Source organism: Pistacia vera, unplaced genomic scaffold (genome assembly GCF_008641045.1).
Source record: "Pistacia vera cultivar Batoury unplaced genomic scaffold, PisVer_v2 Contig638, whole genome shotgun sequence".
Lineage (NCBI taxonomy): Eukaryota > Viridiplantae > Streptophyta > Magnoliopsida > Sapindales > Anacardiaceae > Pistacia > Pistacia vera.
Window position 1 is genome coordinate 21525 of NW_022196488.1, and position 25293 is coordinate 46817.

At 35.8% G+C, this 25293-nt stretch overlaps 2 pseudogenes; both read left to right on the plus strand.

The window, feature by feature from the left end:
* The first annotated feature begins 2954 nt into the window (after positions 1–2954).
* Positions 2955–4989, plus strand: LOC116111438 (annotated as a pseudogene).
* An 11907-nt stretch (positions 4990–16896) lies between these two features.
* LOC116111439 lies at positions 16897–17825 on the plus strand (annotated as a pseudogene).
* Positions 17826–25293: the final 7468 nt, after the last annotated feature.

The following is a 25293-nucleotide window of genomic DNA, read 5'->3' on the forward strand; positions in this document are numbered from 1 at the left end:
TATTCTGCTTGAGGAAGCTTGTTAGATCAGTAGCGAGATGAGAGATAAGATTGCTTCCGATTCTCAACACACGAGTCAACTCATTCTGGTCGACTGATACCTCAGATAGAGTCTCAACAGGCCCACTGTGGGAATACTCTTTTTGAACACAAGGATTAATACTGTCTTCCAATGGACTGGGTTGTGGTTCGATCTTGCTGATCGCCATTGCCTGCTCAGGAATGCCTACTGGCTTTCCTTTCCTTTTGCATGTCATCTGCACTGCTCTTATATAGTAGTTGTGAGATTCACACTGAAACCCCTTGACCTCCCCACACCCTATCGGAGTGGGAAATTTCTTCTTCAGATGATCGATGGAGGTGACAACTTTGAAGTTTTGGAGTAAAGGTCATCCTAATATGCCCTTAAAAGCGGACGGACAGTCTACCACTAGAAATTCTGTCATCTTAGTCACTTCGTGGGTCTCAACCAAAGTGACAAGAAGTGCAATTGTTCCCTTAAGAATAAGACGATCCCCAATAAAGCCACAGAGGGGGATAGAGGCAGGCTTCAGATCTGCCTCTTCCAATTGCATTTCCATGAATGATCGCTAAAACAAGATGTTCACGATGCTTCCATTATCCACCAACATTCTGTGGACTTTACACTGTCCTATTTCAGCCACGATGACAAGTGTATCCTCATGAGGGTGATGTAATCGTACTGCATCTTTCTTTGAGAAGGTAATATTTTCCTCTCTGCGCACCTTAGCAAGTTGTGACGCTGTGTTTAATGTACGCACGGGATCATGATGAGCTTCTCGAGCGTACTTCTCCTGAGCACCTCAAGAATTCCCTGTGAGGTGTTATCCTCCAAATATAATCCCAATGAAATAGAGACCCTTGTGACCATGACACTTCTTCCTATCGTCCTCTTGATCCTCCTCCCGAGTGGGAATTAGACCATCAACGTACTTCTTGAAGTGCCCCTTTTTAATGAGGTCTTCAATAGCTTGTTTAAAAGCTTGGCATTCATCGGTATGGCGCCCATTATCCCAATGATAATGGTAATATTTCTTGTTGTTTCTTATAGAAGGGAGATTTTTCATAGGCTCTGGCTCTTCGAGCAGATTAACTTCTTCTGATTTATCCAGAATAGTTAATACCAATGCGTTCAATGGAGTGACGAAATTCTTGTCGTGATTGCGACAAGGGACTTGGGCATAATATTTCTTGGGCTCAAACCGCTATTTCTTTCCCTTTCTTTGATCGTCATTAGCCCATTTGTGATAATGTCTTCTACTACTTACTCCTTGGTTTTCCTCCCTCCGATTGGGAGCCCTAGTTGAAGGATCGGGGTCGTGGTGATTCTAAGTAGCCATAGAATTTTCAATTTTGAGATATTTCTTAGTGAGGTTGTAAAAGCGAGTGACCGAAATATCGTCCTTAGGCTGTAGTTTCTTCCACAAGTCGATTTATGGGCAAACTCCTACAATAATAAAAGTTTGAACTGAATCTTCGGGTGTATTAGCCACCTTATTCAGCTCCATGTGGAACCTATCAATATAGGACTAGAGATTCCTCTCTTGCCGTATGTTGTTGAGATTGTTCAACAACATTAAGAACTTCCAATTAGCCTAGAAGTGTCTAAAAAATAACGGACTCATTTGCTGCTATGAGTTGATAGATCCTAGTGGAAGTGATCTAAACTAGCGCTTAGCATAGGTAGTCAGAGTCACAGCTAAACAGCGACATTTTGCCAAGTTGGAAACTTGGTGAAGCTCTATGAGGTCATTAAACTTATAGAGATGATCATGCGGATCAGAATTCCCATCGAATGCTCGCATATCTAGCATTCTAAATCTTAACAGGAGAGAAGCAACCAAAACAATTGGAGAAAAAGGAGACGCCTCAGCGACTTGCCCTCGCTCATTTTGCTGTGCTTTAAGCTGATCTAGAGCTTGCTGTAACTCCTTAATTTGAGGAAGCGAAGCCACCTGGGGATCACTTTCTACAATGTGGGTTTGCTCCCCACGATTGCGATTAAGGAAAGACCGTAGATTGGACTTTCCATGTCTCAGTCGGGGTCTTCAGCATACCTTGGCACATGTTGGCTGGAGCCATGTGAAGGCACTGAATGGCTTGGGGAGTTACCCTGACCTTTGCAGTGGTCAGAACCGACCTGCGAATGGTAGGTATTTCCTTCGCGGTGATGGTCAAAACCATCATTTCGTCGATAATGGGAATCTCCATGCTGAGCACTCTTGTAGGGGTGCCCTTGTGATGTGGCACGAGACAACTCATGATGTGACATACCGCCAAGTCATAAAGCTACCAATATTCTACCTGTTTCACGACCGTTATTCACTAGCCCCTTTGAGCCTTTTATTCCATTGTCAACCACCAGCTTTCCCTTATTTTTATGCGTTGTAGTGCGCATGGTATGAGCTTTCACCCGTTTCCACGCTTTAGCTTGACCTACAGGTTTTTTTTGGAGGTGGCACTGCCTTGTTAGAAATGGGCGGTATGACTTGATCCAAACGATCTAACCTTTGGTTAACCATTTGGAGAGTATTATTAAACCTCTCCTGGTAGTTCATTACAGCCGGATCAAGCTGAGAGGTTTAGGGGATGTTCGCCGCGGTACCTTGAGGAATTGGAGGTACTTCGGGAGATGTAACATCTTGTACCCCGGGGATCTCCTCATTGTTGGTGCTAGTACACTCGGTTTCCAGACCACAAGCCATTTGTTCGCAAGTAGAACTAGCTGATTAGCAATTTTGAATGAAGAGCGAATATAGAATCTGGTCGGAATTCTAGCACCAAACTGTTGATGCGTGATTTTGACACCAATGCCCTGCACGTGCAAAGTGCTAAGCTGTTCTTAGAAATTACACATGATATGATTGATTCAAGAGTTAATCAGTATAATCGAATACAAAGACTAAATAATAAATGAGAGAGATGATTTTTAAAATGGTTCGGATGCTTAAAGTGATTCCTACATCCATTATTTCTTTTATATATGAGAGTTTACAAGAGGTCGCGTCTAGCGAACAACAAGCAGAGGTACAATAACTAAGTATTCAGAGAGAATATCAAGTCAATCTCTTTCTTGTAGGTTATCTTTGCTCTGAAAATAAAAATTACAATTAGAATCAGAATCCCAAAATTGAGAGGGGGAGTCCTTTATCTATAGTAGCTGAATTCAAGGTAATGATTACAAATCTGCAAGTGGGTAGGTGTCGTGCAAGTCATTCCCTGCCTCCCATTGGCTGATAACTTAGGAAATATCCTCAAATTATCTGGGGCTTGGATAGGTGTACGGTCCTCAGTCACTTATAGACAAAACCTGAATCTGCTAAGTTGATGACAATCGTATTCTTTCTATCATGGGGTGATGTGGCAGCTCCTAGACGGCGCAAAACCTTTATGAACTCTAATTGATGTTTGTTGATGTAAGCTTACGTCAACCCTGATTTTTTATGCATAACAAAACATATTCAAGATTAAGAGTGTATATTAGTCTTTTTAGAATAGTATAAAATATTAGTTAACTATTGAAATGCTTTTATTTTTAAATTTCGAAGAAATATTAATAATGTGTGTGCTGCTCAAATAGTTTTAAGGGATTTTTTCTTTTAAAAACTGGCCATTTTCCGATTTAATCAAATATTAATACTACCGTGTTGTTGTATATTGTTATATAACATGCACTAAACCACACGATAACAAGCCTATGCTATACATAATGAAAGCAATCACTTTCAATAATATTTATAGGTACAATACACACATTGCGCTCATTGTGAAAGGAAGACAATATAATAAAATATAATAAATATATTATGACATGTTGTCATATCCCCATTTCCTTATAGAGTTGGTTTGAGAATTTTTTTTTTTAAATACTTTTAAAATAATGCTATACTTACAAAGACTTTATACAAAATATTTCATACAAATCGATAAATCAAAATATGATTGGATGAATTAATATAAAAATCCTGACAACAAACTTTTCACCAAAGTTCTAAACAAGGGTGATGTGTTCATCTTCTTCTTAGTATTGTTCCTCATTTGCCTCCGGTTCTGATCCTAGTCCTTTTCAAGACTTCTGTGTAGCCATTGACAACCCAAAGAACAGTGGTATGCATTCAGTGAATTTTCATTAATTCTTAAAACTATACTATCAAATTATTATTATAATTTGATTCTTTGTTGCAGTGTTTTTTAATTTATTCGTCTAATATGTATGTTGAGCATTCACCTACTAGCTTAAGCTTTTAAGTGAGATGACAACTTAACATGGTATCAGAACCAAAGGTCTCAAGTTCGAATCCCTACATACAAACTAGATAAAGAAAATGAAAAAAAAATCCAAGCTTGATGTGAAAGGGCCTATTGGTCTAATATATGTTGAACCCTCACCTATTAGCTTAAGCTTATAGGTGAGATAGCAACTTAGCATAATGATAAGTTTTAAAAGGACCCAAAACTTGCCAAAGCAGAAGATTTCTTCTTTTCAGTTAGAAAGTCTGCAAACACAAATAATCCAGTTGGTTCAAACGTCACTGTTGTAAGCGTACAACAAATTTCAAGACTCAATACTGTTGGCATATCAGCAGTCCGAATTGACTATGCCTCATATGGCCAAAACACACCCCATATTCACCCTCATGCCTCTGAGATTCTTGCCAATCCTGGGGTGTACTCTTCTTGTTGGTTTCGTCACATACAATCCTAATAACACACTTATTAGCAAAGTTCTTAAAAAGGGCGATGTGTTGTGTTCCCCATTGGTCTCATTCACTTTCAATTCAATATCGAAAAAACAAATGCATTTGCCATTGCCGCTTTGAGTAGCCAGAACCATGGTGTTATTACCATTGCAAATGCAGTGTTTGGATCAGAACCTGCAATAAATCCAAATTTTCTGGCTAAGGCCTTCCAGTTGGATGTAAATGTGGTGAAATCTCTTCAGGCAAAGTTCTGGATGGATGGCAATTAGAGGAATTTCGCTCCATGAATTGAAGTTGGTGCTTGTTTTATTTTATTTGTAGTGATATTTACATATTTCTTGAGAAATGATGTAATAAAAAGGTTGCATATAAATGTACCCTGTGCCATTTGTGTGTTTGATTTTAGTTAATGATGTATGTTGCAGTAAATGATATTATTTACTGGGTATAAATTATGTTATCATTTTCAAAGAAATTCATTACTCATTATTTGTTGTTGGATATAAATTAATTGTTTTCTCTTGGTTAATAATATTATTGGTAAAACGGTGGTTTAGTATTACTTAAATATGAGTTTACTTTTTTTTTTTAAATCTTATTTTATATAATAATGTAGAAATATCTCTTCCCTTGTAGCCCGGTAGCGAGCCCTTTAGCCACTAGGGTTAGCTATACCCAGAGATCTTGTGTTCGAGTCACAGAAGAGACACTTATTACATTTGTGCAATTACCTTGGTCTATTAGGCTTGTAGGATGTTTCATGCCCCTAAGATTAGGCGGTAATGTAATATCCTTATGCATGATAATAATCATTTCAGTTGTCTGTAGTTGTGGTTGGAATCTATTATGGATTTCTAACCACATTCTTCATAAGAACTTCTTTTCTTTTCCTTCTCTAAGCTTGTGTTATGAGAGAAGGAGAAGAAGGAAGGTATCAACAATAACTGGTTTTACTGCAGGATAGCTCAAGGGCTTGGTAATTTGATTTGCAATTCATATATTGACTCTTAATGTTTACTTATTCATTTATTTTTTGAAAATGAAAGGTGTAAGTGCAATTTTAAGAAAATAAATTTGTTGGAAAAAATTGAGAATTATATAGTTTCTTATGCAATTTGAAAATTTAACTTTTGATATTTAAGTAAACAATAAACTAATGTTCTTTTTTTTATTTTTAATTTCAATGAGCTGTGTAGACCTTACATAAAGTAAAATTACAGAAGTCCTCTGAAAAGATAAAACTGCATGATGAAGTAATATTAGAAAGAAACCCTTAAAATTTATCCCACTATCTCAAATAGAATTTCGAAAAGACCCTCAATACTTTGATGTTCAGGCTTTCAATTTTCAAACGCAGCCTTGGGCCTGACCTGGGCAAGCCTAGCCCATGCCCGAGTTATTTACATCCTACTGAAAAGCCGAAGTATAGAAAAGCGGCATTATGTACATTCTCAAGCACTAGTAAAGATGTTCGTAAGAGAAACAACTAATTAATTAACACTTTATGATACAAAAACGTCTGCCTTTACCAAGTCCAAGAACAAAGTCAATAAAATCTCATTGCGTGTTCTCATTAGCAAATTCTATCCACCAAGTAATAGCTACCTAATCCAACTCTTTTACATTTTCAAATCAAGCTTATACCCACATGCAATTGATCATTTCATCAAACGACTTATACCAATTTTCTGCACTTCTAGGAGTATCGACTCCTTAATCATACCAAGTCAAAATCTACAGTGAAATTCACATTTGAACATTTCTATTCATAGTCCAAAACTCCACATACATTGCTAATTCATTATCATTATGATTTGAAACAAACATGTATGTGAGCTTGTTAGAACTCAAACCCAAAGGAGAGTCTAACCCAAAGGAGAGTCCAACCCAAAAGACCGGTCTGATAGGTGGGAGAACCTCTAGGCTTAAGTACTACACTTGGTGGGTGGGAGAACCTCTAGGCTTAAGTACTACACTTGGTGGGTGTGAGATCCCGATGTGGAATCTTAACATTGCACTGCCCCTTCTAGAGCCGACGTCCATGGTGGCTTTCACTTTATAACTCGACGGTAGCCCTTTCCTCTTTTGGGCGGCTTCACTCACTTATCAGTTATTGATGCAGCACCCTCTCCCAAGGAGAGCACACTGCACCTTAATCTAGCCTATAGGTAGCCATTTCCGCAGCTCAACTCTTAACGAAAAGCACCAATGTTAAAACTCAAACCTAAGGGGGATCCCAACCCAAAAGACCGGTCTGACAAGTAGGAGAGTCCCTAGGCTTAAGTACCACACTTGGTCGGTGTGAGATCCCAATGTAGGATCCTAACAGAGCTTGTACAACTAATTAAAGAGTTAACTACATTTACCCCTCTTTAGGTTTAATATGCTATGATATATTCTCTAATTATAATAGACATTAAAGAAAAGAGGTAGAATGAGAGCTTTTAAAACTGAGATAATATCAAAATGAGAGATATTTTGGTTTTTAAACAAAAAAAATCATCCCAATTAACTGATTATGTAAACATTTTTTTAGTTCAAGGGAGATAAATCCTAGTATTTTAAAACGCAAAACCTAGAACATAGTTGACCAGAACATCAAGGTGGATAAAACATTTATATCCTAATTAAGATGTCATTCATGTAACCTTCAAGTGGTCAATTAATCAGAAAAATTATTTTTCATGTCTAACGTTTTCAAAACATGATTAACCAATGGATTCATACAAGATTTCATTATAATGAAGAAGATAATTAAAAAAGATGATTTGACTCGGAAAGGAAAAACAAAGTCGAGGCATAACGGAGTAGGTGTAATTTATTATATTTATGTGTGTGTTGTGCTAATTTTGACTATAACTTTTTTTTTTTTAAACAAATATTGTTAGTGTAGAATATTTTTGTCAAACTTATGTTGTGTATGTAAGTAATTGATGTACCATATGCAACGGAAAACAAAAATTCAATTGGTAAATCAATTACCTTTCTTTGCATAGATCCGAGTATATATAGATTATACTGTTTGCATGTTTATAAACAAAAATCTGTATAAAGTAAATCCATTCAAGGACTAGAATACTTACATCATTTGGAGGCTCTTTCAAATAACTCTGATCTCAGACAGGAACACTGTTCATGGTTACTGTTTGCAGTCTACTGTTCATCATCTACTGTTCACGTGATTTTTCGTCAATCGATCCAAAGTAGGATCGCACTCATGGAAGTCCACATGAAGATAATTTGCAAAACCCTTGATTATTTTGCTAGAACAATCAAGGGCTTCAAGAATCAAGAAAGAAGAATAAGAAAAGTTTTCTTCTTGAGAGAGAGAGGGAGATAGGGTGGCTAGGGCTTTAATTGAATGAATAATTCTCTAATGTTTTAATTTTAAGTTGCATTTATATAGTACAACAATTAAAACCCTATTCCACTTAGAAATAGCCATGGGCTCCAACCCTAGTTCACCCTTGCAACCAAACACAATCTTTATGGTATTTTAATTAATTAATTATTATTATAATTAAAATCAATTAATATATAATAATATATTAACATTTAATTAATAATAATAATTCATTTAAATATATACATAGATATATATTTAAATATAATCTCACTAATTTAATTTTAATATTAAAATTAAATACAGGCAACAACCTTAGCAAATTTAATTGCACTGTGAGATTACCAAAATACTCTTTCGTCCTAAAAGACGAAAATACATTTCTCACAAATTGATTATTAAATTATCTTCTAAGTGTGTGACCTGTAGGCTTCTTATCATATTAGCAGTGAGTAGTATCGTGATTAACACCAATTAATCGTCTCATTACACACATACCAAGATTGGCCCCTAGCAAGGCATCATAGCCACTCGATAGATTCGAATTCAGCAAAACCGTAGCCTGTCAACTGTATGGTTACCATGCAATCAAATCATTTCATCAACTGTTATCTCATCGAGACTGAGGTATAGAAATAGTGTCAACCTCAGATATCATTGACATGTTTGGATTTAGTTACTAGACCAATGATAGGAATATTAAATTGGATTGAGCATCAACTCAATCCCACTGTGGCCATAGATTTAGTGTCATTGCCATTTACTGAATTACCCTGTGAGATAACTTCTTTCGTATCCAGGAGTGATGAATCCTTTGCCGATCCACTATAGTCTCAATACACTTCTTAATGTAGCCAATCACTACCGTATTGATATAGCTTTGAATAAAACTATGTTGGGCTAGTGTCAAACTACACCAATTGGGGCACAAGGCGTTTCGGTGATCTCAAGTCTATGGATCACATGCACCACCATCCGTTGGAGGATTTATTCCATAGACACTGGGGTTACCATCCATATGGAATCCTCTAGCAGGTCTGTCCAATGAACTTGCCTCTAGCAAGCACCCATGCGTTGGACTAGGTTGTCGGCAAGCAACCTTCACAAGTGAGATCGGTCACTGCTTTTCGACAGGGTCGTTCAACACTATGATAGCCTTATCGTATTATCTGTGTCCTTGATCAGAATAATATTGGGGCTATGAACGTTTCTAGAATGGTCACCATATATGATCATAGGGTTCTCACTATCAAGATTTGAAATACTTGATACCATCGTTACGGTTCTACTATCCTAAGGACATATATCATTACATACACAATATAGAAGAATATGCCTTTTATTGATAAAATAAACATTTATTACAGAATCAATTTTACAATAATTGATTGACTCTAAGGCACCTACTCTAACAGTGTGTGTGTGTACAGGTTTGCCAAACTTACGTTTTTGGCTTGTTCGTCTTTATAAAGGCTATTTAGAGTGAAAATTTAGTAATCTAAAAATGCAGAGTAAGGATTGAAAAACTAAAAGAAAACAAAGCAGAAATGGCAATTGTTTCTCATTAATTTTTCCAAGTATAAGGGACGTTCTTTTATATTGCAAATGCTTGAACAAAAATGGAAGAGAATCTTAACCTTTGAACTGTTAAAAAAAAAATAGAGAGGTCTTGACTGCAGTTGATTTTGCTGGGAGGAGATCAACTTGTTCAGCAAGTTGACCAACTTGCTTAACAACTTCCAATAGCTTGATCAACTTGCCTAACTACCTGTACCACTTGGCTTGCACCTTGACTTTAGGCGGGAAGCATAACTGAATTTTGCAGTTTCAGTTCATTGGAGAGTAGCAGTTACTAGCAGTCCAGAATCCAATATTTGTTTTTTTTTTTTTTTTTTAGTGCAGCTTGCATTCTTAATATCGTCCCTCAGGCCAGCTCAAACAAAAAAATAATGGAGTTTTAGATTTTCACCATTACCTTGTTAATGGACTGCAGCCAACCTATATTTATGACATCGTTCCTTAACCATTTAAAAAATACAAGCAAACGTTGATGTGAGCTAAAAACACAAAGGTTGATCTAAACTGAAAACATTGAACTAAACTATATCGTTGCTTTGATCTGAGCAACACTGCAACACTAAAATGTATGGAATCAAGTTTCTTTGCTACTAACATCAACGTGCTGCGATTCAAGTTTTGGATGACTATCCCTATTGTACCTCAGATAAAACTTAGATTGAATAGTAGAGGAAATGGGGAGAACAGCGAGTTTCTCACGAAACAAATGAAATCTGGGACCCGAGAGTGGCTTGGTGAGAATATCATTTGTTTGAAATTCAGAGGAGACGTATTGAATAGCCAATTGTTTTGAGGTGACCATTTCACACACAAAGTGTACATTGATTTCGATGTTTTTGTGTGAGCATGAAACATCGGATTGGAAGCTAGGGTAATGGCACTATGTTGTCACATCAGAGGATTGGTGATGAAAATAAGGGAATGCACAGCTCCTGAAAAAGATTTTGCATCCATCCATTTCAGTGGAGGCTTGAGCAAGAGCACAATACTTAGCCTCAGTGGAAGACAAGATAACAACATGTTGCTTCTTGGAGCTCCATTGGACTAGATTTGGTCCACTGGTGGAGCGACGATCAGAGAGGTTACTTGCCCAGTCAGCATCAACATAGCCTTAAAGTTTCAAATTGCCATCAAAATGCAAGTGTAAACCATAGTTAGATAGAAAGAGCCTTGAGAAACTGACTGAGCTTATTTACAGCAAAAGATGGATCGGGTCTGGTCAAGGTAAGTTACTAAAGAGCACCAATTATGCTTTAATATATAGAAGGCTGATCAAACAGAGGGCTATCATCTATACTCAGCTTGGAGCCGACAACTAAGGGAGTAACACATGGATTGCAATTTTGCATATGGGTTTCTAACAACAAATCATGGACATACTTCTGCTAATTGAGTTGTAAGCCATGGTTTGTATGAATAATTTCAATGCCTAAGAAGAAGTGCAAATCACCAAGATCCTTTACGGCAAAAGTATGGTTTAAATTAGTGATCAGATGTTGAATCAAAAGATTGTCAGGTCTAATGATGACTATGTCATCAACATACACTAACATGTAAAGTGGTGTTGTCCCATGAGTATAATAAAAGAGGCTCGTGTCAAAGGTGGAATTCTTGAATCCCCAGCCTATAAAATCTCTTTTTAGTTTGTCAAACCAGTCCCTATGAGTCTTTTTCAGGCCATAGAGGGCCTTGTTGAGTTTGTAGACATGTTTAGGAAACTCATAATTGATTAATCCTTTAGGCTGAATCATGTAGACATTCTCGTTTAGATCTCTATTTAAATAAGCATTATTGACATCAATTTGTTTGATTTTCCAGCCATGAGTAACTGTTAAGGATAGAATAATGCGGATGGTAGAGGCTTTAATAACAAGAGAGAAATTCTCTAAATAATCCAACCCGGGTGTTTGATGAAATCCTTTAGCCACAAGTCTGGCTTTGTACCTTTGTAGACTCCCATCAGCATTATATTTTACTTGAAAGACCTAGTTATTTCTAACAATGTTCATATCATCTGAGTATGGAACTAGAGACCATGTGTTGTTGTTTAAGAGAGCCTTGTATTCGTCAATCATTGCTTGGTGCCAATTAGAATCTTGTAGGGCTACTGAAGCTAAGCATGTTCTGGAGTGGAGGAAGATGGAGAAGAAGCTGTTAACATAGCGGCTTTTGCCCGAGTAAACATAGGATGATGATTCTGAATTGGAGGTTTAGCAACTTTAGTAGGAATCTGCAAGTCTACATATAAGGGAATGCCGGGATAAGATGTGCTAGAGGAAATAGTTTGAGGGGACTGAATACTATCAAAGGATTGTTGGGACTGAGGCATGACATAGTAGGAAAGAGTGGTGATCTTGGAGTAATCATGACTGATGGTGCAGAGGAGTTGTCTGATGCACTGTTCTGAGCATCAGGAAGGGATGATGGAATGGTCCAAGAGGGGAGTTGTGCTGGTTGCTGGGATGAGAGGTGAGAGAAAAGCCATTTGCAAAAGGAAAGGTGTCTTCATCAAATTTGACTGTTTGGGCTATGTAAGCCTTGCTAGATTTTTTCAAACAAATATACCCTTTATGATAAGAGCTATAGCCAAGGAACACACATTGCTCACTATGAAATGAAAATTTGTGTTTTTGATAAGGCCTTATAAAGGGATAGCATAAACATCTGAAGGTGCGTAATGACTCATAGCTGGGCAATTTATGAAACAGTCTCTCAAAAGGTGACTGATGATTTATCACAGCTGATGGCAGTCTATTGATGAGATACACAGCCTTATGAAATGCAAACAGAAATGCAAACCACTAGAAGGAGAGTGGCATAGAGGCCCGGGCAAGAAGAGCCAAACCTATCTCGATGACATATCTATGTTTGTGCTCTACCTTGCCATTTTGTTGATGTACATGGGGACATGGATGTCTGAAGTGAATTCCATGAGAGGCAAAGTAAGAGAGCAATGGTCGAAATTCTCCACCCCAATCAGATTGAAAGCTTCTGATTTTGGTGTCAAATTGTTGCTCAACAAGCTGATGAAATTGTTGAACAGCTAAACTTACCTCTGATTTGTATTTTAATGGATAAATTCATGAATATCTAATGAAGTCATCCACTAGCAATAGATAATACTTGAATTCTATAGAGGAAACTATAGGTGCAGGCCCCCATACATCGGCAAAGATTACTTCAAAAGGCGCTAAAGAAGCAGTTGTGGAAGAGGGAAAAGATCTTTGAGTTAGTTTGCCAAAGATACAAACTTCACAAAGATCTCTTTTATTACTTTCAGAGATAGGTGCATGTAAGTAATTCATAACGGACTTCAACACAGCTACATTAGAATGGCCCAAATGCCAATGCCATAACAGCATAGTTTTATTTGATGCTGACTTATTATGAACATCTATAGAACTATTACAAGTAGACTGCTCATTATTCATTATTGATTCTTCAGATGACACTAGGAAGGACTTCACTGGAGAGCTTTGAGACTTTCTTCTGGGATTAGCGAGTATAGATGATGATGTGTGGATAGGAATGGCTAGCTTATAGAGACCATTTTGAAGAAATCCATGTAGAAGAATTTCTTGAGAAACCTGATCCCTTACAACACAAACATCATCTAAGAATTCTACCAAGACATTATTATCTCTAGTAATCTTAGAGATGCTAAGCAGATTCTTTGTCACATAAGGTACACAGAGAATATTTTTGAGATATAAAGATCTATTTCTTAATGTAGAAGGTAGAGTAATCAAACTTGTATGTGATATAGACAGATTTTGCCCATTGTCGACTTGTAGTTTTTCTGCTCTAGAGTAATTAGTCTTGAATGAGAGATTTTATGGATCAGTAGTGATATGATGTGTGACTCCAAAATCAATGTACCAGCTAGGATCTGTCACAGTGGCTGCAACTGAGATGATGATCCAGATGGATATTGTCCCACATTTTGGAAGGTTTCAGGTTGTTGAGAGGCAACATTCAAGCCTTGTGCTGATTATGGTAAGGTGATTAGGTGATTATTGCCATTGAACTGCTGGTGACTATTAGGATTCCAATTGTGAAACCTTGGTTGAACATATCCAAAATGCACTGATTTATCAACCTGTGTTGGATTTCCTGAAGCATTCATGTTTGAGGCAGTGAAGTAAGCTTGATGAGCTTACTAAATATTCTGCAGCAAAATTTTAGTTCTAGGAGGTGAAAATGTTCCATGATTCTGTCCTCCCTAGAATGAAGTGTCAAATCTGTGATAGAATTGTAACGCTATACGTTCAGATTTTCCACATACTTGGCAGATGACTCTTTGTTTGAAAATGTTTTTGCCACAACCTCTGCCTCTGCCAACATTCAGATTAAAGTTGTGATCATATGTGTTTCTGAATTTTGGATTGTAATTGCTTCGATTGAACTGAGTATTGTATGAATTTGGTGCAGGTACATTAGGCAGAAGTGGTATATAATTTTGAAAGGTTTGGTGAGTATTTGGTTGACTGTGAGTAACTGGGGAGGATTGGTTTGTCGGCGGGTGTTTAGCAGACAGAAAAGTTGATGCCTTATGGAATCCAATGTATGCAGATTGCTATCTTTCTAACCTTATTTGGTGTGTATGGAGCAGGAACTGAGCTTCTTAAAGAGAGATTTCACTGCTTCTTGAAGTGTGATTTGCAACAATTGCATCAAATTCAGGTCCTAGACCATCTAGAATGTAGAGTAGTAATTCCTCATCTCCGATCAGAACTTCACTTGCAGTTAGGGCTCCATCAAATTCTTTCATTTTCAATATGTATTCATTGATGCTCAAGTTATCCTTCTTGGTGGTTTGAAGCATGTTTCTCAAGTACAAAGTTCTAGCTTCTAAATCGGTAACAAAATGCATTTCCAATGTATGCCAAATATCAAAAGCAGTACTACAATGAGCTATGTGTCTAAACATTGTTTTAGAGATTGAGGATGTAAGCCAACTGACCAAAAATTGATCTAGTTACTTCCACATATTATACTCATTGTTAATTAGATTGCTTTCTTGTTCTTGTTCATTTGATTTCTTTAAATGATAGTATTGAGGACAAGATTTTTCACCAGTTACAAATCCATCCAATTCATAAGCAACAAGGGCAGGAAAACCTGTGATTTCCAATAGACATAGTTGTTCTTTCCTAGTTTGACGGTAATAGTTGGAAGTGACGCCATGACTAAAGAAGCTAAGCTCGAGAGCTGATTGCTGTTGTTGCTTTTGACGACTGGAGTTGACTGATCAAGATTTGCCATATTAGACGTTAGTCTTCTATAGCTCTGATACCATGTAAAGGCTGTTTAGAGTGAAAATTTAGTAATCTAAAAATGCAGAGTAAGGATTGAAGAACTAAAAGAAAACAAAGCAAAAATGGCAATTGTTTCTCTTTAATTTTTCCAAGTACAGGGGACGTTCTTTTATACTGCAAATGCTTGAATAAAAATGGAAAAGAATCTCAACCATTGAACTGTAACAAAAAAACAAAGAGGTCTTGATTGCTGTTGATTTTGTTGGGGAGGAGATCAACTTGTTCAACAAGTTGACCAACTTGCTTAACAACTTCCAGCAACTTGATCAACTTGCCTAACTACCTATACCACTTGACTTGCAACTTGACTTTGGGCGGGAAGCATAACTGAATTTTGCAGTTTCAGTTCGTTGGAGAGTAGTAGTCACTAGCAGTCCAAAATCCAGTATTTGTTTGTTGTTTGAGTGTAGCTTGCATTCTTAATAGTCTCGAGTGTGTGCACAACAATTCTGTGCTCACACACTCGCATCAGATATTCTCAACTTTGCATAAATTGCGTTTTTGTCTAAAGCAGCAAAGATATTTATTCCTATTTTTTGAGCTATCTTAAGGACTACATACAGATGTCACAATACCCACTTGTGGTCCAAGGGAAAAACCATTCTTTTTCCCGATTTGCTTTTGGTCCAAAATTAAAGTTGGAATCTTTTCCTCGTTTGGACAAACATGAGTCAACCCTTGTTTGTTGACTTGACACAAATTATTGAGCAAGAAAACTCTTCTTTATATTCTTCATTCTTGCGTATTTGTGAACTAACCCTTTAATATTTCATTTGCTTGTGCTCTGAAATTTTCAGAGAGTTTTATTCCTCGAAGGTTCACCTTATGTTATTGTGCCAAACCTTCATCATCTCATATCCTTGTTGAATGGCGGCTAGAACTTGGTTCCATTGTTGATGCTAGAGCGTGGCTTTGGCGTGTGAAGCTTGGGTGCAGCTCAAGTGTTCTTCGGGTGTGTTCCCGATGTGAAGAGGTCCTTGGAGCAACAAGACACTACTAGAGATTCAAAAGGTGGTGTTTAGTGTAACTAGAACATGGAGTTCTCTTTGCTATAACTAAAATCAACTTTTAAACTATATCTTGTAATGTTTTTTGTTTAGTGGATTTGCTTCGATCTGGACAAGGTCCCATGGATGTAGGCTAAAGAGTGGTTTTAGCCGAACCATGTATATGCTGGTGTGATTTACATTTGCTATTTATGGATGTTGATTTAAGCTTAACCTAATAATCATTAATCAACTTGGTAAAAACTTCCGTTGCACTTTAAAAAATAGGTACCTAAACGTTAACTAGAGTTCACCAACTCTAACAGTTAGTTTCTTCATGGTTATTGTTTTCGTTTACTCAATTTCTTATGGTTACTAGTTATATTCTTATGCGTATATAGGACAAACGCTAGAAACTTATATTGGATCAACTACCAACGATTCTCAAATATTATTGATGTTGTTTTCATCCATCAATTGTTAACCTCTGTTTGTTCTTTAAAAAGTAAGATTTATAGACTCTGAATTATAAGCAACTTGGAGCTAAAGCAATCTGAGCAAGAGAATAATACGTATCAGTCATTAGTTAAATGAACTGTATACAGGTCAAGAAATTATAAGTGATATCTTTTCTTGAAAACTCCATCATTCACATAGACTTTTTTGGTTTTAAAAAACTAGTTTTTTTAATTAATTATTTATGACAATTTTATTGAGGATTAATTTCTGAAACCAGCATACTGTTATATCTAACAAGAGCTTATTATAAATCCATCTCATTAAGAGACAAAATGAAGCGTCAGTTTTTAATGAAAGAAAATGGGTACCTTGAACAGCAAATGAAAATTTAAGATGAATATAATAGCTGCCAAAACATGAAAGAGGACCATTTCTATGTAAAAAATGTGTTGATGTAATCAACGAAGAAATTAAAAATTATACTTAACTAACATGTACAAACTAAGAAAAGAGAAAAAGAAAGTGATAGCCAATCAAGACTTGGGAAATGGAACCACTCTTTGTCATCTACTTCAAGCAGGGGAAAACCATCGAGACTGGTTCAACAAATTTCACCTATAAATACAGTAGCTAGCCTTGCCGTATTTCTCACCCCTCACCAAGCAATATTAATACTTAAAGAATAGAGCGAGCGCATAATCAAATGAAAAAGTTTCGTTCAAGCTTTTGTCCTACTGGCCTTGGCTTCCTCATTTGCCTCCGCTTTTGACCCCAGTCCTCTTCAGGACTTCTGTGTAGCCATCGACGAGCCCAAGAACGCTGGTATTTCTCACTTCTCTTTATGTATATTTCATATATCTAGCTAACTCTTCTCCTATGTGTAGCTAGGCATTAATATTATCCTTACTGATTTGATTGTTTGATGCAGTGTGTTGTGAATGGGAAGTTCTGCAAGGACCCCAAGCTCGCAAAGCAGAGGATTTCTCCTTTTCAGTTCTAAGGCCTGGAGACACAAACAATCCAGTTGGTTCAAAGTCACCACTGTGAATGTAGATCAAATTCCAGGACTTAAAACATCTTGGCATTTCAGCAGTCCGTATTGACTATGCACCTTTGGCCAAAACCCACCTCACACTCACCCTCGTGCCACTGAGATTCTTGTTGTCCTAGAGGGTACTCTACTTGTCGGTTTCGTCACTTCCAATCCTAAAAACACACTTATCAGCAAAGTTTCACAAGGGTGACATTTTTGTGTTTCCCATTGGTCTCATTCATTCCAATTCAATATCGGAAAGACAAATGCTGCCTTTGCTGGTTTGAGCAGCCAGAACCCTGGAGTCATTACAATTGCCAACGCAGGATTTGGATCAAATCCTCCGATTAATTCAGATTTTCTAGCCAGGGCATTCATGTGGACGTAAATGTGGTGAAAAATCTCCAGAAGAGTTCTAGATAGATAACAAATAGAGAGATTTTTTCAAATGCTTGGTAATATGCTTGCCTTTGAATTTGATGAGTTGTGACATGATGTAATAAAGGGGTTACATTTATTATTTATATGTACCTCCAGTTGCTTTCTATGTTTTTGTTACTGATATAATTAATTTGATTGCAGTTTGTTGTCTATTTTTTCACTTCTACTTCTCTCTCTATTAGTTACATTTTTTTTTTTTTTTTTTTTTTTTTTTTGCGGTAAATAAGTATTCATAAGAAAAGAAAAGAAAAGAATTTTCCAGGCCATAAGAAAGGGCCAACCTACCATAGGATAGCCCTAGATTAGGCTCAAAAAAATCAAGTGATCACTAAGACTATAACAAAAAACTAAAGTAGGCCCCTAAAGCCAAAGCAAAACCAACACCAACATAAACCCAACAATGAAAGCACACCTTAACCAAGGCTGTCCATCAACAGTCACTCCTCTGTTTTACAATCTCAGGATATGCCCTAGTTAGGAACAATGCTAGCAAAACAAAAGAAGACACAAGGAAACTCAAAAGAAGAACCCAACAAATTAATCTTCATCCTAGGCATCAATCGAGCAGAGCGGGAACAAACGAAGAGGACTTGAAGACAGCCCTAGGGAGGCCCCATGAGTCTGCCAAAGTCCTATTAGTAAGGAGGCCTTGAAGTTTTTAAAGTCAATAGCTCTTTCTGTCACAATGCATTTGATCGAATCAAATTGTTTCGGATGTTCACTTTGTACAAGTGTGATGAAGAAGAGCAGAAAATCTGCAGTTTGGAGAAGCTTATAAAAAGAGGAAAACGGAAGGCCATGTTCCGTTAAAAAGAATGCTAAGAGAGTTAACGGAGTTGCAAAGTCGCCAAGGTCCGTTCAAAACAGAGCACAAGAGCTACTGGTTGAGAACTTGAGAGTCTATGTAAACATTTGTACTATGCATTTGTTAACGCCAGAAAACTCAGTTTCAATATTTTAGCAATTAAGTGTTTAAAAGTTGACTTTGGACATCAATTAATGAGACTCCTTTAATTGAATTTCAATAAGTTAATAACTAATTAATTAAACAAACAACATTAAATGATAGAGTAAACGACCTTTTCCCACCCAAGGTTTGCCTTAAGAACATTTTCCCACCCAAAAAGTTTTGAAATACCAATTTTCCACCCAAAGTAATATTTGTTACTACCCAAAGCGATAACAGTAGCTAAAATTCCCTGTCACCACCATTTGAACCTTCGGTCTCGCTATACAAAACCCTCTCATCCAATCCTAATTTTCACTGATTGCCGGCCACCGCAAAGCTAAAGTTTATGTTCTTAACTTATTTCTAATTTATTCGATGACGAATATTCAATCGGTCATCATCATTCGATCAATCACCACTATTTAATCCACCAGCTTTTACTCTACAAAATTTCTTTACACTGACTCCTGGTAAACTCGTTGAATACTGGTTGAGAAAGTAAAGTGTATTTAGATATTAATGGAATATAAACTTTGGGTAGAAATTTGTATTTTAAAACTTTTTTGTGGGAAAATGTTATTGAGGGAAACTTGGGTGAGAAAAGGGGTTTACTCTTTAATGATAATTAATTTATGACTATATTGGTTTGGCCCATTGTCAACTTTTTGACCAAAGTGCGGCTAGCTATAAATTTTAGATATTGTTCTTAATTTAATGAAAGGCAAGGAGAATAAACGAAGGAATCGTTCCTTTCGTGGGTCAAACATTAGAAACACAAAGTGGTTCAACAACATTAACGAATATTTGATACTATTTTCACCAGTCAAATATTCTTAACATCTTATTCTTTTAACCAGCTCCTTTAAAATTAAATTTTAAAACCCTGATTTCTTGCTTAAAAAGCTGTAAGTTCTCAGAAAATCCACTCAAGCATTACTTTCTAATCTATTTGTTAAGAATTACTTTCAATAACATCTTGAAGTTTTCAATTAAAATCCATGAATGGCACATTGGCTTGATTAAAGTGAGTGGTTATTTTTCTTTTTTTTGCTTGTTACATAACGTTCGATATAAATATCAAAATATCATTAGACAAATCATGTGTATATCGAAACAAAGATTAGCAAAATCAAATATATCAAATTAGTAAAGCTAAGTTTGTGAAAAAGTCCATCCCTGTTCAGTCTCCAACCATACATAGAAAATTGGAAACAATTAGTCCGATAGTTATTTCTCTAACAATTTCAATACCAAATTTGCTTCGCAAAGCCGGCTTTGAAATTGAAACCTGTAGACCCTGCAATTTTTAGGAAGTGGGTAACAATTTCAATACCTGATTTCATATCATTTTTGCTCACTTTCAAACCTTGAAACAAAGATATCCATTGTTAGATTAGGAGGCTTTTCCTAATAGGATATTAACTTCTAATAGGATATAAATCCTTATTTCTTAAGATTCTTTCCATGAAGATTAGGATAAATATTATCATATTTACATTAGATTTATCTCTTTTATTTAGAATTCCTATTGGTGAGGACTTTGGGTTCCTAAAATCTTAGATTAAAGTACTATAAATAAGTGATGTATTGGGTCTTTTGTAACATTTCATTAAAAGATGTAAGTAGTTCCTAGATAGAGAGAGAGATTCATGTACTAGTGAAAGTAAATATTTTGTGTTACAACTCTGTTTTAGGCATATTGCCAAATCAAGTAAACTGTGTCTCTCTTTTGTTCTTTGTTTACTTCCTTGTGAGTGTTCGAATTAAATCTATTGGTTGTATGTTTGACCAATAATCACATGAATTCGACCTAGTAATTTTGCATTTATGAATTTTAATAACTCCTAGACTCAAAGTACTTACCTTTTCGTGACATTAAGCGCATAACTTCAAGGAATGGCTTTACCAAGTCAATAATTAAAAGCCTAATCCAAACTCTTTCAACATTTGAAAAAACTTTATAGTTAAATTAATACTAAAGGGTTATCTAACATTAGTAGAAAGTGATGGTCAACATTTATTGCAGAGACGATTTTAAGACTCAAATGTATATTTTCCTCCAATTATTTCTGCAGAAACACTGGTCCACATGTACATATGGCTTTATATATGCTAAATAATCGATTATAAAATTTTAGGTGCTAATAAAATTAATTATCATCTTTTCCTATATAGGAAAAATATAATAATTTATCAAAAAAAACTATCTTTTACATTATTTCTTCTCAATCATTAATTTAATTGATTTTATGACTATTTAATTGATTTTCTATCATTGATTTTATGATTCATAAATTAATCATTAATAATTTAACAAATACGATTGATTTAATTTTAAACATTATCTCCCTTAAAATTTGACACTTTCAGTAAGGGGATTAATTTCTGAATAAGAACTTGTTATATATGTCATAAAAAAATGATGGTTTCAGATTTATCTTTCGAAAACTGAGAATCATCTCGCTTGGTGTTCGAGTCTGACATGTGAAAACATTGTCTTATTCGAACGACCTCCTCAGATTTATCTGTTACATTTGATAGTTATCTTGGTCAATAAAATAAGCTTTATCTAACAGGCGTGTCTCTACGCAATAAGTGTCAGCCATGAGCATTAAATGCAAGCCATGCTGAAATGACATTCCCTTTTGAAGCATTAAATGTGAATAAGGGCGCATTTAATGTGGAGGAGATAATCACGCCGGCGATTGGCAATTTCAATAAAGAGAAGCGTCGGTTGATCTTCATGAGGCTGGAAGCATGATAAGAGCTTGAAAATACATATTTAGTTAGCGGTTTTTGGGGGATTAATTGTGGGAAATTAGGCTTAATTTGGTAAAGTTGCTTAATATTTTCATAATTGCCTTTTACGGGATCACGGGTGTTTTTGAGTGTTTTTCAGGTCACTAGTGCTTAAATGTTATGCTCGGATGAAGAATCATGTTTGCAACGGAATGAGTGATGAGTGGAAACAAACGGATCAAGAATCGGAGTTGAATTGAAGAAGTTATGGAAGTTGAAGTAAAAAGAAGATTCTAGATTACGTTCTAGTTTGCGCATGCCTTGGTATTTTGACAATATCTTGAGCTGTAGAACTCTAACTAAGACTATTCTTAGACCGTTCAAAGCTGATTCAAAAGGCTACATTTCATATGTTTACAACTTTTTCAAATTCTATCGTTATTGAGTTCAAAAATCAACATCTTTGAAGAACAGTTGAATGATGCGAGAAAAGGGCAGCAGCTACTGTGCCGCGGCACACTTTTTCTAGTAGCTACTGTGCTGCAGCACAGTGCCGTGGCACAGTCACGTAAGTCACTAATTTGTTGTCTATTTTTAGCCAGGAGAATAGGGTTAAGGGTTCCAAATCAAATAGAATTAAGGAAAAACAAACCCTAACCCTTGTGGGATATAAATAGAAGTCTTTTAGTATTATTTTAGGGATTCTTTGGTGAGAAGAAAGGGAGAAAAATCTGGAGAGAAGAGAAGTAACAGAAATTCTGGAGCTTTGATTCACAATATAGAGAAGTTTTCCTTATTCTTTTCTTGTAAACTCATGATGAATGTTTACAAGAAAGAGAATCGAAACCGTCTGGTTCTGGTTCCTAAAAGTCTCGAATCGGAACCTCAAACGTAGGTTTCAATTCCGGATACCCGAGAAAATTATGATTACCCTTACTATTCACAAAAATGGCAAATACATCCCAAAAAATTAAAAATACATTTCCAAAAGTTTACAAAAATTACAGTTCAATCCCAACTCCTACCCGAATACCTAGGTCTCGGTTCCGGTTCTGGTTCTTGTAGTGATGGAATCAGAACCAAAACTGCACAGTATCGATTCTAATTTTTTAGAACTGGAACCCCAAGTACCTACCGGTTCCAGTTCTACTCTATTTGTTTGCCCACCCCTACTTTCATCTATGATTAGCTTACGTAATTTATCCCAAGGGAACACAATCGGTTTACTTTTTATTTTATAATAAATTACCGCTTTTCGATTTGTAAATTAAAACAGGATAGAATGATAAATTTTTTGATATATTAGCACTATAGAAAAAATAAAAAGTCTTTTTACTACGTCTGACACCTGCAAAGCACAACTAATGGATACATAACCAAAGACTTCTGTCTGACTTAATTTCTAAGTAATTTATAACTGTATATGGGAATGGGCTACCGTCAACTTTCATTTTGAACCACCTTGTCGGCTATAACATATGGCTATTCTATTTATTTCATTGCGTGTCTCAGATTTTATTATTAATATAAGGAAAAGGAATAAAGGGTGTCTTACTTTTTGAAGCTTTATATTTAACGTGTGGGACAAGGACAAACAATACAAACTCAAAGCGGTTCAACTACATTGACGAAATTTTATGTTATTTATTTTCACTTGTCAATCTTTAACTACTCTCAACAATTTAATTAACTTTAAGATGACTTGCTTTTTATGATCCTAATAAGCAATTGATAGTAATAAATCGAAATAAAAAATAATCATAAAACTATATCTTCATTATACAACATAAATTGGTCTCCATCAAAATTTTTGGTATTCTTTAGTTTTTATTATATTGGTAAGAACGTTGAATTTTATATCGAAAGCGTTTATTCTTAGTTACAAATATGTGGTATTAATTTTACCGAATATTACCTGTCAAGATATAAGCTTAAGAGCAGTCTGAGTTAAAATGTAATTTTGGAGAGTAGTAGGACTACCTTGTAATTTGACTGGGTTAAAAATGTCAGAAGTCAAAGTTTGTAAGAAACGCAATGTTTTCTATCAAGGGCTTTATAAAGATCTGTGCGCACGTTGTTTCAGATTAGTGCTTACTCCAGTTTGCTAATGAAAAATTCAAAGAATTTCTTCTAATTGATTCTAGAAAATCTTCACTTTTCCAAATAAGCAACATGCTTTAGTGTCTATTGGTTTCATAAGGCACTTATTGTAATTTATATGAAGATTTTGGTTTCATAAGCAACATGTCCCATTCATTGATTAAGGCACTTCACCAACCTTAATCAATGAATGGGACATGGCTTGTGTTATGCCTCAAAAGTCACGTTTGTGTCAGCCTAATAAATGTGCTATCAAGCTCATATCTCCTCAAAGATATTCATAGTAACCATATCTCATTTCAAGATATAAATGGACGAGAGTCTTCCATGTGTCAAGATAACATGTAAAATACTCATTACATTGAGTGTTTAGGTGTATAAATTAGCACTCCTCTTCCCGAAGAGGGGGGCTGGGCATATGAGAGCTAACCATAGATAAGAGTTCAATTCTTTCTCTCTGTAAACACTGTATTTCTTCATCTTTGTATGCCTTACAGGCAAAATCATAGAAATAGTCAGAGATCAATAAAATAACAGTGGATGTAGGAGTCACTTGTTGAGCATCCGAACCACTATAAAAAACCTCTCTTGTCAGCCTATTATTTATGTTTTCTGCAACATATATAATCTCATGGATCCATTCACGTCTCTCCTAAGTCAGCTCAGCGTTTCTCACGTGCGAGTCGTTGACATCCAAAATTAAGCGTCAATAGCTTGAAATAAAGTAAATGGTTCTTTTTTTGTTTCCCCTGGTTCCATAACTAACGGTGTAATAAAATCAAACTCATTATTAGATAAAGCATATATATCTAACTTTATATCAACAACCAAAAGATTATCAAAATTAAAATACCATTAGAAAGTCCATCTATACATTATGCATAAAATATATAGGAAACAATTACAAACAATAAGGTTCGTTTCAGTCCCATGAAAATAGTTAAACAATTTTTTCTTTCCGTAACAATTTCTATACCTAACTCCGTTTAATTTTTGCCCGCTTGCAAACCTTGAAACAAAAGATTTGTTATATGAATCACATATGATTGCTTTTTTTTTTTTTTTTTTTTTGATAACTAAGGTGTCTAGGTCAGTTTGTGCGCACCTCAACTAGTTTCTGTAGTCTATTGAATACCTTACAAGCCCGAATGACTAGATAAACCATTATGTTATTGTGATAATTGACCCCAAGGTTTGAACCTAGGAACTCAAAGAAGAGAGTAAACCTTATTGACCATCAGATCAACCTTGGGGTTCACATATGAATTTTAATAACAACAAGACCTTAGGGAGGGAGAAAAAAAAGGGGTTTCTCTTCTCTTCTAAGCCATGGCTTTATAAAGTAAATGGAACCAGGTCAATAAAGTTTAATTGTTTGTCTTCATCACCAAATTATAATTCGCAAGAAAAAACCTAATCCAACACTATCAACATTTGAAAAAGTCTATGTAGTTAACGGAAAGCGATGGTCAACATTTAGAGTCATAGTGGATACCTAAAGAGACGATTTTAAGACCCAAATATATATATTTTTTCTCCAATTATTTCTCTATAATACTTGGTCCACATGTATCATGGCGTTTAATTGTCAAATGATTGATTAATTAATCCCCAAACTTATAACGTC